The sequence below is a fragment of the Mesoplodon mirus genome (genome assembly GCF_964341445.2).
Source record: "Mesoplodon mirus genome assembly, contig: HAP1_SCAFFOLD_168, whole genome shotgun sequence".
NCBI classification, from domain to species: domain Eukaryota; kingdom Metazoa; phylum Chordata; class Mammalia; order Artiodactyla; family Ziphiidae; genus Mesoplodon; species Mesoplodon mirus.
Genome location: NW_028295718.1, coordinates 7926 through 28221, shown reverse-complemented (window position 1 = coordinate 28221; position 20296 = coordinate 7926). Strand labels below are relative to the sequence as shown.

Sequence of the window (20296 nt, the reverse complement as noted above, 5' to 3'; positions counted from 1 at the left end):
CTCTTGGTATTCTGTAGGTCTTTGGTGATTATATATGTCACCTGTGTTTGTATATGTCTGTTAACCCCGATATCGTAATGAAACCAATCCTCACACCTTTCCATTGGTGAACCATAAGTTTGTTTAATGAATCTGTGATTGCCCTTCTCCGTGGAAATATCTGCCCTGGTATCCATTTTTAGGTAACACCTATAAGTGATATGATAGGATATGTGTCTTTCACTTTCTGACTTACTACAAGTCACGTGATTACTTCTAGACTCATCTACGGTGCTGCAAATGGCATTGTGTCCTTTTTTCCCTTGGCTTCTCTTCTGCCTAAGCGGGGTCCATTTTCAACAATGTGATTCCCTGAGGGTTGTGGATTAGCTGACCTGGGCAGCCTTACCCTGCCGGCCCGCCCTCCCCAGGTGTGCCTCGTTGAGGTCAATATAAACAGCGCTCCAGGCAGCAATAGCCCCTGAAGCTGTGCCTGACTCCATATTCTCTGCCCCGTCAGCAGTCTCGGGGCTGTGCTGGTGGGAGGGAGTGAGGGGCCACAGCTTTGTCGGTGGCCCGGTGTGAGTGGCGTTCTGCTGGCCTTTCTGCAGGAGTTGCCAGGCTGCCGCCTGTAAAGTAGAGGTTGTGTCACCCATACCTTCCGCTGGAATTTCTCTCCGGACAGAGGTGAGGAAGGAAAAAAAGCAGTGGGGGCCGGGACAGGAGGGGTATCTCAGGCAGGGCAATGGAAAGCTTCTGGAAGAGCGCCCGGGGACAGGACCACCCTGGCTGGCCTGCAGGCACCAAGTTGGCCTGCGTGCTGTCGCTGGTGTGGCTCCACGGTCCTTCCTCTAGGATTTCAAGCCCTTGTACATATTCAGGTGTTTTACCTGGAAAGGGTGGGAACAGTTCAGCAGCAGCTGGCCTGGGGCTCAGCTCACGTTTACTCACAGATGCCTCGGCACGGTCCCCCAGCTTTGCAATGAGGACGCTCCTTGCGTGGGGGGTGGGTTGCTGGCTGTATGGGAGATGATTCCCCACCTCTGACCAATTTCAGAATTGTTTACCACTGGAGCAAGTGCCCTGATAGGGTTTTCCTCTGTATAACTCGTGGGTTCAGGTTTTTTTTTGTTTTATGGTTCAAGTTAGATTTTATTCCTCTTTTATGTATTTATAGATATAAGCATGGAAATAATTCATTCCTATAAATACATCTGTGTGACGGGAAGAACTTTTTCCTGTTTTATTTTTAAATTTTATTTTTTAAAATTTTGAAATTTAATTTTATTTATTTTTTTATACAGCACGTTATTATTAGTTATGTATTTTATGCATATACATGTATACAGGTCAATCCCAAACTCCCAACTCATCCCACCACCACCACCCCATGGCTTCCCACACTTGGTGTCCATACGTTTGTTCTCTACCTCTGTGTCTCTATTTCTTCCCTGCAAACCAGTTCATCTGTACCATTTTTAGGCTCCACATATATGCATTAATATACAATATTTGTTTTCCTCTTTCTGACTTACTTCATTCTGTATGACAGTCTCTCGATCCATCGATGTCTCTACAAATGACCCAGTTTCATTCCTTTTTATGGCCGAGTAATATTCCATTTCATATATGTACCACATCTTTATCCATTCATCTGTCTGTGGGCATTTAGGTTGCTTCCATTACCTGGCTATTGTAAATAGTGCTGCAACGAACATTGTGGTGAATGTGCCTTTTTGAAATACGGTTTTCTCTGGGTGTATGCCCAGAAGTGGGATTTCTGGATCAGATGGTAATTCTATTTCTAATTTTTTTAAGGAAACTCCATACTGTTCTCCATAGTGACTGTATCAATTTACATTCCCACCAATAGTGGAAGAGGGCTCCTTTTGTCCACACCCTCCCCAGAATTGGTTGTTTGTAGATTTTCTGATGATGCCGATTCTAACAGGTGTGAGGTGATAACTCATTGTTGATTTGATTTGCATTTCTCTAATAATTAGTGCTGTTGAGCAGCTTTTCATGTGCGTCTTGGCCATCTCTGTGTCTCCTTTGAAGAAACGTCTCTTTAGATCTTCTGCTCATTTTTTTGGGTTGTTTGTTTTTTTAATATTCAGCTGCATGAGCTATTTATATATATTGGAGATTAAACCTCTGTCCATTGATTCATCTGCAACGATTTTCGCCCATTCTGAGGGATGCCTTTTTCCATTCCCGTGTTTTTTAACAAAAAAGGAAAGAAAGGAAAAGAAGCAGAACACTAATGTGCGTAAAATATGCCTTTTGAAACGGTCGTTTGGAAATATGGACGTCCTTTGAATTTTTTGGTCGATATGTGACCCCAGGATTTGTTTTCAGGGCAGGTGTCATTTACAGGCCTGCAATGATTTTGAATATCAACTGACCATTAGCGTTGGGATTAAAGCTGCTGTTGTGTGAAACGGCCACAAGGTGGCAGCAGTTCACCCTTACCAAATCTGCTTACTAGGGCAAGAGAGCCTCAGTGGAAGTGGTGTTCTAGATTGGAGTTTAGAATGGAATGTGCCAGGAGAAAGCCCCTCACGTTTGTCTCACTACTTCTTGTTCGTGTTTTTAATTTAATTTTTTATTTCTTATTACAGCAAGTTTGATTACAATGTTTGGCTTGTTGTAGGTGTGGAAGATGTGGTTCTTTTACACATATACAGATGACTGTTCTTCCTGGGATCCTTATCCCACGTACGTTATGACAGAATGTTGAGTAGTCCTCTCTTGGTATTCTGTAGGTCTTTGGTGATTATATATGTCACCTGTGTTTGTATATGTCTGTTAACCCCGATATCGTAATGAAACCAATCCTCACACCTTTCCATTGGTGAACCATAAGTTTGTTTAATGAATCTGTGATTGCCCTTCTCCGTGGAAATATCTGCCCTGGTATCCATTTTTAGGTAACACCTATAAGTGATATGATAGGATATGTGTCTTTCACTTTCTGACTTACTACAAGTCACGTGATTACTTCTAGACTCATCTACGGTGCTGCAAATGGCATTGTGTCCTTTTTTCCCTTGGCTTCTCTTCTGCCTAAGCGGGGTCCATTTTCAACAATGTGATTCCCTGAGGGTTGTGGATTAGCTGACCTGGGCAGCCTTACCCTGCCGGCCCGCCCTCCCCAGGTGTGCCTCGTTGAGGTCAATATAAACAGCGCTCCAGGCAGCAATAGCCCCTGAAGCTGTGCCTGACTCCATATTCTCTGCCCCGTCAGCAGTCTCGGGGCTGTGCTGGTGGGAGGGAGTGAGGGGCCACAGCTTTGTCGGTGGCCCGGTGTGAGTGGCGTTCTGCTGGCCTTTCTGCAGGAGTTGCCAGGCTGCCGCCTGTAAAGTAGAGGTTGTGTCACCCATACCTTCCGCTGGAATTTCTCTCCGGACAGAGGTGAGGAAGGAAAAAAAGCAGTGGGGGCCGGGACAGGAGGGGTATCTCAGGCAGGGCAATGGAAAGCTTCTGGAAGAGCGCCCGGGGACAGGACCACCCTGGCTGGCCTGCAGGCACCAAGTTGGCCTGCGTGCTGTCGCTGGTGTGGCTCCACGGTCCTTCCTCTAGGATTTCAAGCCCTTGTACATATTCAGGTGTTTTACCTGGAAAGGGTGGGAACAGTTCAGCAGCAGCTGGCCTGGGGCTCAGCTCACGTTTACTCACAGATGCCTCGGCACGGTCCCCCAGCTTTGCAATGAGGACGCTCCTTGCGTGGGGGGTGGGTTGCTGGCTGTATGGGAGATGATTCCCCACCTCTGACCAATTTCAGAATTGTTTACCACTGGAGCAAGTGCCCTGATAGGGTTTTCCTCTGTATAACTCGTGGGTTCAGGTTTTTTTTTGTTTTATGGTTCAAGTTAGATTTTATTTTCTTTTATGTATTTATAGATATAAGCATGGAAATAATTCATTCCTATAAATACATCTGTGTGACGGGAAGAACTTTTTTCCGTTTTATTTTTATATTTTATTTTTTAAAATTTGGAAATTTAATTTTATTTATTTTTTTTATACAGCACGTTATTATTAGTTATGTATTTTATGCATATACATGTACACAGGTCAATCCCAAACTCCCAACTCATCCCACCACCACCACCCCATGGCTTCCCACACTTGGTGTCCATACGTTTGTTCTCTACCTCTTTGTCTCTATTTCTTCCCTGCAAACCAGTTCATCTGTACCATTTTTAGGCTCCACATATATGCATTAATATACAATATTTGTTTTCCTCTTTCTGACTTACTTCATTCTGTATGACAGTCTCTCGATCCATCGATGTCTCTACAAATGACCCAGTTTCATTCCTTTTAATGGCCGAGTAATATTCCATTTTATATATGTACCACATCTTTATCCATTCATCTGTCTGTGGGCATTTAGTTGCTTCCATTTCCTGGCTCTTGTAAATAGTGCTGCAACGAACATTGTGGTGAATGTGCCTTTTTGAAATACGGTTTTCTCTGGGTATATGCCCAGAAGTGGGATTGCTGGATCAGATGGTAATTCTATTTCTAATTTTTTTAAGGAAACTCCATACGGTTCTCCATAGTGACTGTATCAATTTACATTCCCACCAATAGTGGAAGAGGGCTCCTTTTGTCCACACCCTCCCCAGAATTGGTTGTTTGTAGATTTTTTGATGATGCCGATTCTAACAGGTGTGGGGTGATACCTCATTGTAGTTTTGATTTGCATTTCTCTAATAATTAGTGCTGTTGAGCAGCTTTTCATGTGCGTCTTGGCCATCTCTGTGTCTCCTTTGAAGAAACGTCTCTTTAGATCTTCTGCCCATTTTTTTGGGTTGTTTGTTTTTTTAATATTAAGCTGCATGAGCTGTTTATATATATTGGAGATTAAACCTCTGTCCATTGATTCGTCTGCAACGATTTTCGCCCATTCTGAGGGATGCCTTTTTCCATTCCCGTGTTTTTTAACAAAAAAGGAAAGAAAGGAAAAGAAGCAGAACACTAATGTGCGTAAAATATGCCTTTTGAAACGGTCGTTTTGAAATATGGACGTCCTTTGAATTTTTTGGTCGATATGTGACCCCAGGATTTGTTTTCAGGGCAGGTGTCATTTACAGGCCTGCAGTGATTTTGAATATCAACTGACCATTAGCGTTGGGATTAAAGCTGCTGTTGTGTGAAACGGCCACAAGGTGGCAGCAGTTCACCCTTACCAAATCTGCTTACTAGGGCAAGAGAGCCTCAGTGGAAGTGGTGTTCTAGATTGGAGTTTAGAATGGAATGTGCCAGGAGAAAGCCCCTCACGTTTGTCTCACTACTTCTTGTTCGTGTTTTTAATTTAATTTTTTATTTCTTATTACAGCAAGTTTGATTACAATGTTTGGCTTGTTGTAGGTGTGGAAGATGTGGTTCTTTTACACATATACAGATGACTGTTCTTCCTGGGATCCTTATCCCACGTACGTTATGACAGAATGTTGAGTAGTCCTCTCTTGGTATTCTGTAGGTCTTTGGTGATTATATATGTCACCTGTGTTTGTATATGTCTGTTAACCCCGATATCGTAATGAAACCAATCCTCACACCTTTCCATTGGTGAACCATAAGTTTGTTTAATGAATCTGTGATTGCCCTTCTCCGTGGAAATATCTGCCCTGGTATCCATTTTTAGGTAACACCTATAAGTGATATGATAGGATATGTGTCTTTCACTTTCTGACTTACTACAAGTCACGTGATTACTTCTAGACTCATCTACGGTGCTGCAAATGGCATTGTGTCCTTTTTTCCCTTGGCTTCTCTTCTGCCTAAGCGGGGTCCATTTTCAAAAATGTGATTCCCTGAGGGTTGTGGATTAGCTGACCTGGGCAGCCTTACCCTGCCGGCCCGCCCTCCCCAGGTGTGCCTCGTTGAGGTCAATATAAACAGCGCTCCAGGCAGCAATAGCCCCTGAAGCTGTGCCTGACTCCATATTCTCTGCCCCGTCAGCAGTCTCGGGGCTGTGCTGGTGGGAGGGAGTGAGGGGCCACAGCTTTGTCGGTGGCCCGGTGTGAGTGGCGTTCTGCTGGCCTTTCTGCAGGAGTTGCCAGGCTGCCGCCTGTAAAGTAGAGGTTGTGTCACCCATACCTTCCTCTGGAATTTCTCTCCGGACAGAGGTGAGGAAGGAAAAAAAGCAGTGGGGGCCGGGACAGGAGGGGTATCTCAGGCAGGGCAATGGAAAGCTTCTGGAAGAGCGCCCGGGGACAGGACCACCCTGACTGGCCTGCAGGCACCAAGTTGGCCTGCGTGCTGTCGCTGGTGTGGCTCCACGGTCCTTCCTCTAGGCTTTCAAGCCCTTGTACATATTCAGGTGTTTTACCTGGAAAGGGTGGGAACAGTTCAGCAGCAGCTGGCCTGGGGCTCAGCTCACGTTTACTCACAGATGCCTCGGCACGGTCCCCCAGCTTTGCAATGAGGACGCTCCTTGCGTGGGGGGTGGGTTGCTGGCTGTATGGGAGATGATTCCCCACCTCTGACCAATTTCAGAATTGTTTACCACTGGAGCAAGTGCCCTGATAGGGTTTTCCTCTGTATAACTCGTGGGTTCAGGTTTTTTTTTGTTTTATGGTTCAAGTTAGATTTTATTTTCTTTTATGTATTTATAGATATAAGCATGGAAATAATTCATTCCTATAAATACATCTGTGTGACGGGAAGAACTTTTTTCCGTTTTATTTTTATATTTTATTTTTTAAAATTTGGAAATTTAATTTTATTTATTTTTTTTATACAGCATGTTATTATTAGTTATGTATTTTATGCATATACATGTACACAGGTCAATCCCAAACTCCCAACTCATCCCACCACCACCACCCCATGGCTTCCCACACTTGGTGTCCATACGTTTGTTCTCTACCTCTTTGTCTCTATTTCTTCCCTGCAAACCAGTTCATCTGTACCATTTTTAGGCTCCACATATATGCATTAATATACAATATTTGTTTTCCTCTTTCTGACTTACTTCATTCTGTATGACAGTCTCTCGATCCATCGATGTCTCTACAAATGACCCAGTTTCATTCCTTTTAATGGCCGAGTAATATTCCATTTTATATATGTACCACATCTTTATCCATTCATCTGTCTGTGGGCATTTAGGTTGCTTCCATTTCCTGGCTCTTGTAAATAGTGCTGCAACGAACATTGTGGTGAATGTGCCTTTTTGAAATACGGTTTTCTCTGGGTACATGCCCAGAAGTGGGATTGCTGGATCAGATGGTAATTCTATTTCTAATTTTTTTAAGGAAACTCCATACGGTTCTCCATAGTGACTGTATCAATTTACATTCCCACCAATAGTGGAAGAGGGCTCCTTTTGTCCACACCCTCCCCAGAATTGGTTGTTTGTAGATTTTTTGATGATGCCGATTCTAACAGGTGTGGGGTGATACCTCATTGTAGTTTTGATTTGCATTTCTCTAATAATTAGTGCTGTTGAGCAGCTTTTCATGTGCGTCTTGGCCATCTCTGTGTCTCCTTTGAAGAAACGTCTCTTTAGATCTTCTGCCCATTTTTTTGGGTTGTTTGTTTTTTTAATATTAAGCTGCATGAGCTGTTTATATATATTGGAGATTAAACCTCTGTCCATTGATTCGTCTGCAACGATTTTCGCCCATTCTGAGGGATGCCTTTTTCCATTCCCGTGTTTTTTAACAAAAAAGGAAAGAAAGCAAAAGAAGCAGAACACTAATGTGCGTAAAATATGCCTTTTGAAACGGTCGTTTTGAAATACGGACGTCCTTTGAATTTTTTGGTCGATATGTGACCCCAGGATTTGTTTTCAGGGCAGGTGTCATTTACAGGCCTGCAATGATTTTGAATATCAACTGACCATTAGCGTTGGGATTAAAGCTGCTGTTGTGTGAAACGGCCACAAGGTGGCAGCAGTTCACCTTTACCAAATCTGGTTACTAAGGCAAGAGAGCCTCAGTGGAAGTGGTGTTCTAGATTGGAGTTTAGAATGGAATGTGCCAGGAGAAAGCCCCTCACGTTTGTCTCACTACTTCTTGTTCGTGTTTTTAATTTAATTTTTTATTTTTTATTACAGCAAGTTTGATTACAATGTTTGGCTTGTTGTAGGTGTGGAAGATGTGGTTCTTTTACACATATACAGATGACTGTTCTTACTGGGATCCTTTTCCCATGTACGTTATGACAGAATGTTGAGTAGTCCTCTCTTGGTATTCTGTAGGTCTTTGGTGATTATATATGTCACCTGTGTTTGTATATGTCTGTTAACCCCGATATCGTAATGAAACCAATCCTCACACCTTTCCATTGGTGAACCATAAGTTTGTTTGATGAATCTGTGATTGCCCTTCTCCGTGGAAATATCTGCCCTGGTATCCATTTTTAGGTAACACCTATAAGTGATATGATAGGATATGTGTCTTTCACTTTCTGACTTACTACAATTTGCATGATTACCTCTAGACTCATCTACGGGGCTGCAAATGGCATTGTGTTTTTTTTTTCCTTGGCTTCTATTCTGCCTTAGCGAGGTCCATTTTCAACAATGTGATTCCCTGAGGGTTGTGGATTAGTTGACCTGGGCGCCTTACCCTGCCGGCCGGCCCTCCCCAGGTGTGCCTGGTTGAGGTCAATATAAACAGCGCTCCAGGCGGCAATAGCCCCTGAAGCTGTGCCTGACTCCATATCCTCTGCCCCTTCAGCAGTCTCGGGGCTGTGCTGGTGGGAGGGAGTGAGGGGCCACAGCTTTGTTGGTGGCCCAGTGTGAGGGGGGCTCTGCTGGCCTTTCTGCATGGGTGGCCAGCCTGCCACCTGTAAAGAAGAGGATGTGTCACCCATACATACCGCTGGAATTTCTCTCCGGATTGAGGTGAGGAAGGAAAAAACAGTGGGGGCCGGGACAGTAGGGGTATCTCAGGCAGGGCAATGGAAAGCTTCTGGAAGAGCGCCCGGGGCCAGGACCACCCTGGCTGGCCTGCAGGCACCAAGTTGGCCTGCGTGCTGTCGCTGGTGTGGCTCCGCGGCCCTTCCTCTAGGCTTTCAAGCCCTTGTACATATTCAGGTGTTTTACCTGGGAAGGTTGGGAACAGTTCAGCAGCAGCTGGCCTGGGGCTCAGCTCACCTTTACTCACAGATGCCTCGGCACGGTCCCCCAGCTTTGCAATGAGGACGCTCCTTGCGTGGGGGGTGGGTTGCTGGCTGTATGGGAGATGATTCCCAACCTCTGACCAATTTCAGAATTGTTTACCGCTGGAGAAAGTGCCCTGATAGGGTTTTCCTGTGTATAACTGGTGGGTTCAGTTTTTTTTTTTCTTTTATGGTTCAAGTTAGATTTTATTCCTCTTTTATGTATTTATAGATATAAGCATGGAAATAATTCATTCCTATAAATACATCTGTGTGAAGGGAAGAACTTTTTTCTGTTTTATTTTTAAATTTTATTTTTTTTTAAATTTTGAAATTTAATTTTGTTTATTTTTTTATACAGAGGGTTATTATTAGTTATGTATTTTATGCATATACATGTATACAGGTCAATCCCAATCTCCCAACTCATCCCACCACCACCACCCCATGGCTTCCCACACTTGGTGTCCATACGTTTGTTCTCTACCTCTGTGTCTCTATTTCTTCCCTGCAAACCAGTTCATCTGTACCATTTTTTAGGTTCCACATATATGCATTAATATACAATATTTGTTTTCCTCTTTCTGACTTACTTCATTCTGTATGACAGTCACTAGATCCATCGATGTCTCTACAAATGACCCAGTTTCATTCCTCTTTATGGCCGAGTAATATTCCAGTTCATATATGTACCACATCTTTATCCATTCATCTGTCTGTGGGCATTTACGTTGCTTCCATTACCTGGCTATTGTAAATAGTGCTGCAATGAACATTGTGGTGAATGTGCCTTTTTGATTTATGGTTTTCTCTGGGTGTATGCCCAGAAGTGGGATTGCTGGATCAGATGGTAATTCTATTTCTAGTTTTTTTAAGGAAACTCCATACTGTTCTCCATAGTGACTGTATCAATTTACATTCCCACCAATAGTGGAAGAGGGCTCCTTTTATCCACACCCTCCCCAGAATTTGTTGTTTGTAGATTTCCTGATGATGCCGATTCTAACAGGTGTGAGGTGATACCTCATTGTAGATTTGACTTGCATTTCTGTAATAATTAGTGCTGTTGAGCAGCTTTTCATGTGCGTCTTGGCCATCTCTGTGTCTTCTTTGAAGAAACGTCTCTTTAGATCTTCTGCCCATTTTTGTATTGGGTTGTTTGTTTTTTTAATATTAAGCTGCATGAGCTGTTTATATATATTGGAGATTAAACCTTTGTCCTTTGATTCGTTTGCAACGATTTTCGCCCATTCTGAGGGATGCCTTTTTCCATTCCCGTTGTTTTAACAAAAAAAGGAAAGAAAGAAAAAGAAGCAGAACACTAATGTGCGTAAAATATGCCTTTTGAAACCGTCGTTTTGAAATATGGACGTCCTTTGAATTTTTTGGTCGATATGTGACCCCAGGATTTGTTTTCAGGGCAGTTGTGATTTACAGGCCTGCAATGATTTTGAATATCAATGGACCATTAGCGCTGGGATTAAAGCTGCTGGTGTGTGAAACGGCCACAAGGTGGCAGCAGTTCTCCCTCACCAAATCTGGTTAAGAGGGCAACAGAGCCTCAATGGAAGTCGTGTTCTAGATTGGAATTTAGAATGGAATGTGCCAGGAGAAAGACCCTCAAGTTTGTCTCACTACATCTTCTTCGTGTTTTTAATTTATTTTTTTATTTTTTATTACAGCAAGTTTGATTACAATGTTTGGCTTGTTGTAGGTGTGGAAGATGTGGTTCTTTTACACATATACAGATGTCTGATCTTCCTGGGATCCTTTTCCCATGTACGTTATGACAGAATGTTGAGTAGTCTTCTCTTGGTATTCCGTAGGTCTTTGGTGATTACATATGTCACCTGTGTTTGTATATATCTGTTTACCCCGATATCGTAATGAAACCAATCCTCACACCTTTCCGTTGGTGAACCATAAGTTTGATTAATGAATCTGTGATTGCCCTTCTCCGTGGAAATATCTGCCCTGGTATCCATTTTTAGGTAACACCTATAAGTGATATGATACGATATGTGTCTTTCACTTTCTGACTTACTACAAGTCACGTGATTACTTCTAGACTCATCTACGGGGCTGCAAATGGCATTGTGTCGGTTTTTTCCTTGGCTTCTATTCTGCCTTAGCGAGGTCCATTTTCAACAATGTGATTCCCTGAGGGTTGTGGATTAGCTGACCTGGGCAGCCTTACCCTGCCGGCCGGCCCTCCCCAGGTGTGCCTGGTTGAGGTCAATATAAACAGCACTCCAGGCGGCAATAGCCCCTGAAGCTGTGCCTGACTCCATATCCTAGGCCCCGTTAGCAGTCTCGGGGCTGTGCAGTTGGGAGGGATTGAGGGGCCACAGCTTTGTTGGTGGCCCAGTGTGAGGGGGGCTCTGCTGGCCTTTCTGCAGGGGTTGCCAGGCTTCCACCAGTAAAGAAGAGGATGTGTCACCCATACCTTCTGCTGGAATTTCTCTCCGGACAGAGGTGAGGAAGGGAAAATCAGTGGGGGCCTGGACAGGAAGGGTATCTCAGGCAGGGCAATGGAAAGCTTCCGGAAGAGCGCCCGTTGCCAGGACCACCCTGGCTGGCCTGCAGGCACCAAGTTGGCCTGCGTGCTGTCGCTGGTGTGGCTCCGCGGCCCTTCCTCTAGGCTTTCAAACCCTTGTATATATTCAGGTGTTTTACCTGGGAAGGGTGGGAACAGTTCAGCAGCAGCTGGCCTGGGGCTCAGCTCACGTTTACTCACAGATGCCTCGGCACGGTCCCCCAGCTTTGCAATGAGGACGCTCCTTGCGTGGGGTGTGGGTTGCTGGCTGTATGGGAGATGATTCCCCACCTCTGACCAATTTCAGAATTGTTGACCGCTGGAGAAAGTGCCCTGATAGGGTTTTCCTGTGTATAACTGGTGGGTTCAGTTTTTTTTTTTCTTTTATGGTTCAAGTTAGATTTTATTCCTCTTTTATGTATTTATAGATATAAGCATGGAAATAATTCATTCCTATAAATACATCAGTGTGAAGGGAAGAACTTTTTTCTGTTTTATGTTTAAATTTTATTTTTTTAAATTTTGAAATTTAAGTTTATTTTTTTTATACAGCAGGTTATTATTAGTTATCTATTTTATGCATACACATGTATAGAGGTCAATCCCAATCTCCCAACTCATCCCACCACCACCACCCCATTGCTTCCCCCACTTGGTGTCCATACGTTTGTTCTCTACCTCTGTGTCTCTTTGCTGCCCTGCAAACCAGTACATCTCTACCATTTTTCTAGGTTCCACATATAGGCATTAATATACAATATTTGTTTTTCTCTTTCTGAATTACTTCACTCTGTATGACAGCCTCTAGATCCATCGACTTCTCTACAAATGACGCAGTTTCATTCCTTTTTATGGCAGAGTAATATTCCATTTTATCGATGTACCACATCTTTATCCATTCGTCTGTCTGTGGACATTTAGGTTGCTTCCATTTCTTGGCTCTTGTAAATAGTGCTGCAATGAACATTGTGCTGAATGTGTCTTTTTGAATTATGGTTTTCTCTGGGTATATGCCCAGAAGTGGGATTGCTGGATCAGATGGTAATTCTCTTTTTAGTTTTTTAAAGGAACCTCCATACTGTTCTCCATAGTGACTGTATCAATTTACATTCCCACCAATAGTGGAAGAGGGTTCCTTTGGTCCACACCCTCCCCAGAATTTGTGGTTTGTAGATTTTCTGATGATGCCGATTCTAACAGGTGTGAGGTGATACCTCATTGGAGTTTTGATTTGCATTTCTCTAATAATTAGTGATGTTGAGCAGCGTTTCATGTGCGTCTTGGCCATCTCTGTGTCTTCTTTGAAGAAATGCCTATTTAGAACTTCTGCGCATTTTTGTATTGGGTTGTTTGTTTTATTAATATTAAGCTGCATATGCTGTTTATATATATTGGAGATTAAACCTTTGTCCATTGATTCGTTTGCGAAAGTTTTCACCCATTCTGAGGGTTGCCATTTCTCCATTCCGGTTTTTTAACAAAAAAGGAAAGAAAGAAAAAGAAGCAGAACACTAATGTGCGTAAAATATGCCTCTTGAAACTGTCGTTTTAAAATATGGACGTCTTTTGAATTTTTTGGTCGATATATGACCCCAGGATTTGTTTTCAGGGCAGGTGTCATTTACAGGCCTGCAATGATTTTGAATATCAACTGACCATTAGAGCTGGAGTTAAAGCTGCTATTGTGTGAAACGGCCACAAGGTGGCAGCAGTTCTCCCTTACCAAATCTGGTTACTAGGGCAGCAGAGCCTCAATGGAAGTCCTGTTCTAGTTTGTAATTTAGAATGGAATGTGCCAGGAGAAAGCCCCTCAGGTTTGCCTCACTACTTCTTTTTCGTGTTTTTAATTTTTTTTTTATTTTTTATTACAGCAAGTTTGATTACAATGTTTGGGTTGTTGTACGTGTGCAAGATGTATTTCTTTTACACACACACACACACACGCACACACACACACACACACACACACACACATATATATATATATATATATATATATATATATATATATATATATATCTTCGTCCTGGGATCCTTTTCCCATGTACGTTATGACAGAATGTTGAGTAGTCTTCTCTTGGTATTCCGTAGGTCTTTTGTGATTATATATGTCACCTGTGTTTGTATATGTCTGTTAACCCCGATATCATAATGAAACCAATCCTCACACCTTTCCATTGGTGAACCATAAGTTTGTTTAATGAATCTGTGATTGTCCTTCTCCGTGGAAATATCTGCTCTGGTATCCATTTTTAGGTAACACCTATAAGTGATATGATACGATATGTGTCTTTTACTTTCTGACTTACTACAAGTCACGTGATTACCTGTAGACTCATCTACAGGGCTGCAAATGGCATTGTGTCCGTTTTTTCCTTGGCATCTATTCTGCCTTAGCAAGGTGCATTTTCAACAATGTGATTCCCTGAGGGTTGTGGATTAGCTGACCTGGGCAGCCTTACCCTGCCCGCCGGCCCTCCCTAGGTGTGCCAGTTTGAGGTCAATATAAACAGCGCTCCAGGCAGCAATAGCCCCTGAAGCTGTGCCTGAATCCATATTCTCTGCCCAGTTAGCAGTCTCGGGGCTGTGCTGGTAGGATTTCGTGAGGGGCCACAGCTTTGTGGGTGGCCCGGTGTGATGGGGGCTCTGCTGGCCTTTCTGAAGGGGTTGCCAGGCTGCCACCTGTAAAGAAGAGGATGTGTCACCCATACCTTCCGCTGGAATTTCTCTACGGACAGAGGTGAGGAAGGAAAAAAGCAGTGGCGGCCGGAACAGTAGGGGTATCTCAGGCAGGGCAATGGAAAGCTTCCAGAAGAGCGCCCGGGGCCAGGACCACGCTGGCTGGCCTGCAGGCACCAAGTTGGCCTGCGTGCTGTCACTGGTGTGGCTCCGCGGCCCTTCTTCTAGGCTTTCAAGCCCTTGTACATATTCAAGTGTTTCACCTGGGAAGGGTGGGAACAGTTCAGCAGCAGCTGGACTGGGGCTCAGCTCACGTTCACTCACAGATGCGAGGGCACAGTCCCCCATCTTTGCAGTGAGGACGCTCCTTGCGTGGGGGGTGAGTTGCTGGCTGTATGGGTGATGGTTTCCCACCTGTGACCATGTTCAGAATTGTTTACCGCTGGAGCAAGTGCCCTGATAGGGTTTTCCTCTGTATAACTCGTGGTTTCAGGTTTTTTTATCTTTTTTGGTTCAAGTTAGATTTTATTCCTCTTTTATGTATTTATAGATAAAAGCATGGAAATAATTCATTCATATAAATACATCTGTGTGAATGGAAAATCTTTTTTCTGTTTTATTTTTAAGTTTTATATTTAAAATTTTTGAAATTTAATTTTATTTATTTTTTTATACAGCAGGTTATTATTAGTTATCTATTGTATGCATATACATGTATACAGGTCAATCCCAATCTCCCAACTCATCCCACCACCACCACCTCATTGCTTCCCCCACATGGTGTCCATACATTTGTTCTCTACCTGTGTGTCTCTATTTCTGCCCTGCAAACCAGTTCATCTGTACCATTTTTCTAGGTTCCACATATAGGCATTAATATAAAATATTTGTTTTTCTCTTTCTGAATTACTTCACTCTGTATGACAGTCTCTAGATCCATCAACTTCTCTAAAAATGACCCAGTTTCATTCCATTTAATGGCTGAGTAATATTCCATTTTATATATGGACCACATCTTTATCCATTCATCTGTCTGTGGGCATTTAGGTTGTTTCCATTACCTGGCTATTGTAAATAGTGCTGCAATGAATATTGTGGTGAATGTGTCTTTTTGATTTATGGTTTTCTCTGGGTATATGCCCAGAAGTGGGATTGCTGGATCCTATGGTAATTCTCTTTTTAGTTTTTTAAAGCAACCTCCATATTTTTCTCCATAGAGACTGTATCAATTTACATTCCCACCAATAGTTGAAGAGAGTTCCTTTGGTGCACACCCTCCCCAGAATTTATGGTTTGTAGATTTTCTGATGATGCCGATTCTAACAGGTGTGAGGCCATACGTCATTGTAGTTTTGATTTGCATTTCTCTAATTATTAGTGATGTTGAGCAGCTTTTCATGTGCGTCTTGGCCATCTCTGTCTTCTTTGAAGAAATGCCTACTTAGATCTTCTGCCCATTTTTGTATTGGGTTGTTTTATTAATATTCAGCTGCATGTGCTGTTTATATATATTGGAGATTAAACCTCTGTCCATTGATTCGTCTGCAACGATTTTCGCCCATTCTGAGGGTTGCCTTTTTCCATTCCCGTATTTTTAACAAAGAAAGAAAGAAAGCAAAAGAAGCAGAACACTAATGTGCGTAAAATATGCCTCTTGAAACTGTCGTTTTGAAATATGGACGTCTTTTGAATTTTTTGGTCGATATATGACCCCAGGATTTGTTTTCAGGGCAGGTGTCATTTACAGGCCTGCAATGATTTTGAATATCAACTGACCATTAGCGCTGGGATTAAAGCTGCTATTGTGTGAAACGGCCAGAAGGTGGCAGCAGTTCTCCCTTACCAAATCTGGTTACTAGGACAGCAGAGCCTCAATGGAAGTCACGTTCTAGATTGTAATTTAGAATGGAATGTGCCAGGAGAAAGCCCCTCAGGTTTGCCTCAGTACTTCTTGTTCGTGTTTTTAATTTATTTATTTTTATTTTTTATTACAGCAAGTTTGATTACAACGTTTGGCTTGTTGTACGTGTGGAAGTTGTGTTTCTTTTACACATATATATATATGTCTCTTCTTCCTTGGATCCTTTTCCCATGTACGTTATGACAGAATGTTGAGTAGTCTTCTCTTGGTATTCCATAGGTCTTTGGTGATTATATATTTCACCTGTGTTTGTTTATGTCTGTTAACCCGAATATCGTAATGTATTGAATCCTCACACCTTTCCATTGGTGAAACGTAAGTTTGTTTAATGAATCTGTGATTGACCTTCTCCGTGGAAATATCTGCCCTGGTATCAATTTTTAGGTAACACCTATAAGTGATATGATACAATATGTGTCTTTCACTTTCTAACTTACTACAAATCACGTGATTACCTCTAGATTCATCTATGGTGCTGCAAATGGCATTGCGTTCTTTTTTTCCTTGGCTAATATTCTGTCTTAGCGAGGTCCATTTTCTGCAATGTGATGCCCTGAGGGCTGAGGATTAGCTGACCTGGGCAGCCTGACCCTGTCGGCAAGCCCTCCCCAGGTGTGCCTGTGTTGAGGTCAATAGAAACAGCGCTCCAGGCAGCAATAGCCCCTGCAGCTGTGCCTGACTCCATATTCTCTGCCGCGTCAGCAGTCTCGGGGCTGTGCTGGTGGGAGGGTGTGAGGGTCCACGGCTTTGTTGGTGGCCCGGTGTGAGTGGGGCTCTGCTGGACTTTCTGCAGGAGTTGCCAGGCTACCACCTGTAAAGAAGAGGGTGTGTCACCCATACCTTCCGCTGGAATTTCTCTCCAGGCTGAGGTGAGGAAGGAAAAAAAGGAGTGGGGTCCCGGACAGGAGGGGTATCTCAGGCAGGGAAATGGAAAGCTTCCAGAAGAGCGCCCGGGGCCAGGACCATCCTGGCTGGCCTGCAGGCACCAAGTTGGCCTGCGTGCTGTCGCTGCTGTGGCTTCACGGCCCTTCCTCTAGGCTTTCAAGCCCTTGTACATATTCAGGTGTTTTACCTGGGAAGGGTGGGAACAGTTCAGCAGCAGCGGGCCTGGGGCTTAGCTCACGTTTACTCAGAGACGCCTCGGTACAGTTCCCCAGCTTTGCAATGAGGACGCTCCTCGCATTGGGGGGGGGGTTGCTGGATGTATGGGAGATTATTCCCCACCTCTGACCAATTTCAGAATTGTTTACCGCTGGAGCTATTGCGTTGATAGTGTTTTCCTCTGTATAACTGTTGGGTTCAGGGATTTTTTTTTTCTTTTTTGGTTCAAGTTAGATTTTATTCCTCTTTTATGTATTTATAGATATAAGCATGGAAATAATTCATTCCTATAAATACATCTGTGTGAATGGAAGAACTTTTTTCTGTTTTATTTCTAAATTTTATTTTTAAAAATTTTGAAATTTAATTTTATTTTTTTTATACAGCAGGTTATTATTAGTTATCTATTTTATGCATATACATGTATACAGGTCAATCCCAATCTCCCAACTCATCCCACCATCACCACCCCATTGCTTCCCCCACTTGGTGTCCATACGTTTGTTCTCTACCTCTGTGTCTCTATTTCTGCCCTGCAAACCAGTTCATCTGTACCATTTTTCTATGTTCCACATATAGGCATTAATATACAATATTTGTTTTTTCTCTTTCTGAATTACTTCACTCTGTATGACAGTCTCTAGATCCATCGACTTCTCTACAAATGACCCAGTTTCATTTCTTTTTATGGCTGAGTAATATTCCGTTTTATCTATGTATCACATCTTTATATATTCGTCTGTCTCAGGACATTTAGGTTGCTTCTATTACCTGGCTATTGTAAAGAGTGCTGCAATGAATATTGTGGTGAATGTGTCTTTTTGATTTATGGTTTTCTCTGGGTATATGCCCAGAAGTGGGATTGCTGGGTCCTATGGTAATTCTCTTCTTAGTTTTTTAAAGGAACCTCCATACTGTTCTCCATAGTGACTGTATCAATTTACATTCCCACCAATAGTGGAAGAGGGTTCCTTTTGTCCACACCCTCCGCAGAATTTGTGGTTTGTAGATTTTCTGATGATGCCGATTCTAACAGGTGTGAGGTCATACGTCATTGTAGTTTTGATTTGCATTTCTCTAATAATTAGTGATGTTGAGCAGCTTTTCATGTGCATCTTGGCCATCTCTGTGTCTTCTTTGAAGAAATGCCTATTTAGATCTTCTGCCCATTTTTGTATTGGGTTGTTAGTTTTATTAATATTCAGCTGCATGTGCTGTTTATATATATTGGAGATTAAACCTTTGTCCATGGATTCGTTTGCGAACGTTTTCGCCCATTCTGAGGGTTGACTTTTTTCCATTCCCGTTTTTTAACAAAAAAGGAAAGAAAGAAAAAGAAGCAGAACACTAATGTGCGTAAAATATGCCTCTTGAAACTGTCGTTTTGAAATATGGACGTCTTTTGAATTTTTTGGTCGATATGTGACCCCAGGATTTGTTTTCAGGGCAGGTGTCATTTAGAGGCCTGCAATGATTTTGAATATCAACTGACCATCAGCGCTGGGATTAAAGCTGCTATTGTGTGAAACGGCCACAAGGTGGCAGCAGCTCTCCCTTACCAAATCTGGTTACTAGGGCAGCAGAGCCTCAATGGAAATCGCGTTCTAGATTGTAATTTAGAATGGAATGTGCCAGGAGTATATCACTCAGGTTTGCCTCACTACTTCTTGTTCGTGTTTTTAATTTATTTATTTTTATTTTTTATTACAGCAAGTTTGATTACAACGTTTGGCTTGTTGTACGTGTGGAAGATGTGTTTCTTTTACACATATATATATATATATATATATGTCTCTTCTTCATGGGATCCTTTTCCCATGTACGTTATGATAGAATGTTGAGTAGTCTTCTCTTGGTATTCCATAGGTCTTTTGTGATTATATACTTCACCTGTGTTTGTATGTCTGTTAACCCCGATATCGTAATGTATCGAATCCTCACACCTTTCCATTGGTGAACCATAAGTTTGATTAATGAATCTGTGATTGCCCTTCTCCGTGGAAATATATGCCCTGGTATCCATTTTTAGGTAACACCTATAAGTGATATCATATGATATGTGTCTTTCACTTTCTAACATACTACAAGTCACGTGATTACCTCTAGACACATCTACGGTGCTGCAAATGGCATTGCGTCCCTTTTTTCCTTGGCTAATATTCTGTCTTAGCGAGGTCCATTTTCTGCAATGTGATGCCCTGAGGGCTGACGATTAGCTGACCTGGGCAGCCTGACCCTGCCGGCAAGCCCTCCTCAGGTGTGCCTGTGTTGAGGTCCATAGAAACAGCACTCCAGGCAGCAATAGCCCCTGAAGCTGTGCCTGATTCCATATTCTCTGCCCCGTCAGCAGTTTCAGGGCTGTGCTGGTGGGAGGGTGTGAGGGTCCACGGCTTTGTTGGTGGCCCGGTGTGAGTGGGGCTCTGCTGGACGTTCTGCAGGAGTTGCCAGGCTGCCACCTGTAAAGAAGAGGATGTGTCACCCATAACTTCTGCTGTCATTTCTCTCCGGGCTGACGTGAGGAAGGAAAAAAAGGAGTGGGGGCCGGGACAGGAGGGGTATCTCAGGCAGCGAAATGGAAATCTTCCAGAAGAGCGCCCGGGGCCAGGACCATCCTGGCTGGCCTGCAAGCACCAAGTGGGCCTTCGTGCTGTCACTGGTGTGGCTCCGTGGCCCTTCTTCTAGGCTTTCAAGCCCTTGTACATATTCAGGTGTTTTACCTGGGAAGGGTGGGAACAGTTCAGCAGCAGCTGGCCTGTGGCTCAGCTCACGTTTACTCACAGACCCCTGGTATGGTTCCCCACCTTTGCAATGAGGACGCTCCTCGCATGGGGGTGGGGGGTTGCTGGATGTATGGGAGATGATTCCCCACCTCTGACCAATTTCAGAATTGTTTACCGCTTGAGCTATTGCCTTGATAGGGTTTTCCTCTGTATAACTGTTGGGTTCAGGGATTTTTT

General features: G+C 43.2%; 1 long non-coding RNA gene across 1 annotated transcript in view; it reads left to right on the top strand.

Annotated features, from left to right (window-relative positions):
* Positions 1-12566, top strand: part of LOC309797316 — a 779046-nt gene extending 766480 nt beyond the window's left edge. Inside the window, exon 3 of the long non-coding RNA XR_016039662.1 lies at positions 12191-12566. This is a non-coding gene — a long non-coding RNA (uncharacterized lncRNA). The remainder of the gene's footprint in view (positions 1-12190) is intronic.
* Positions 12567-20296: the final 7730 nt, after the last annotated feature.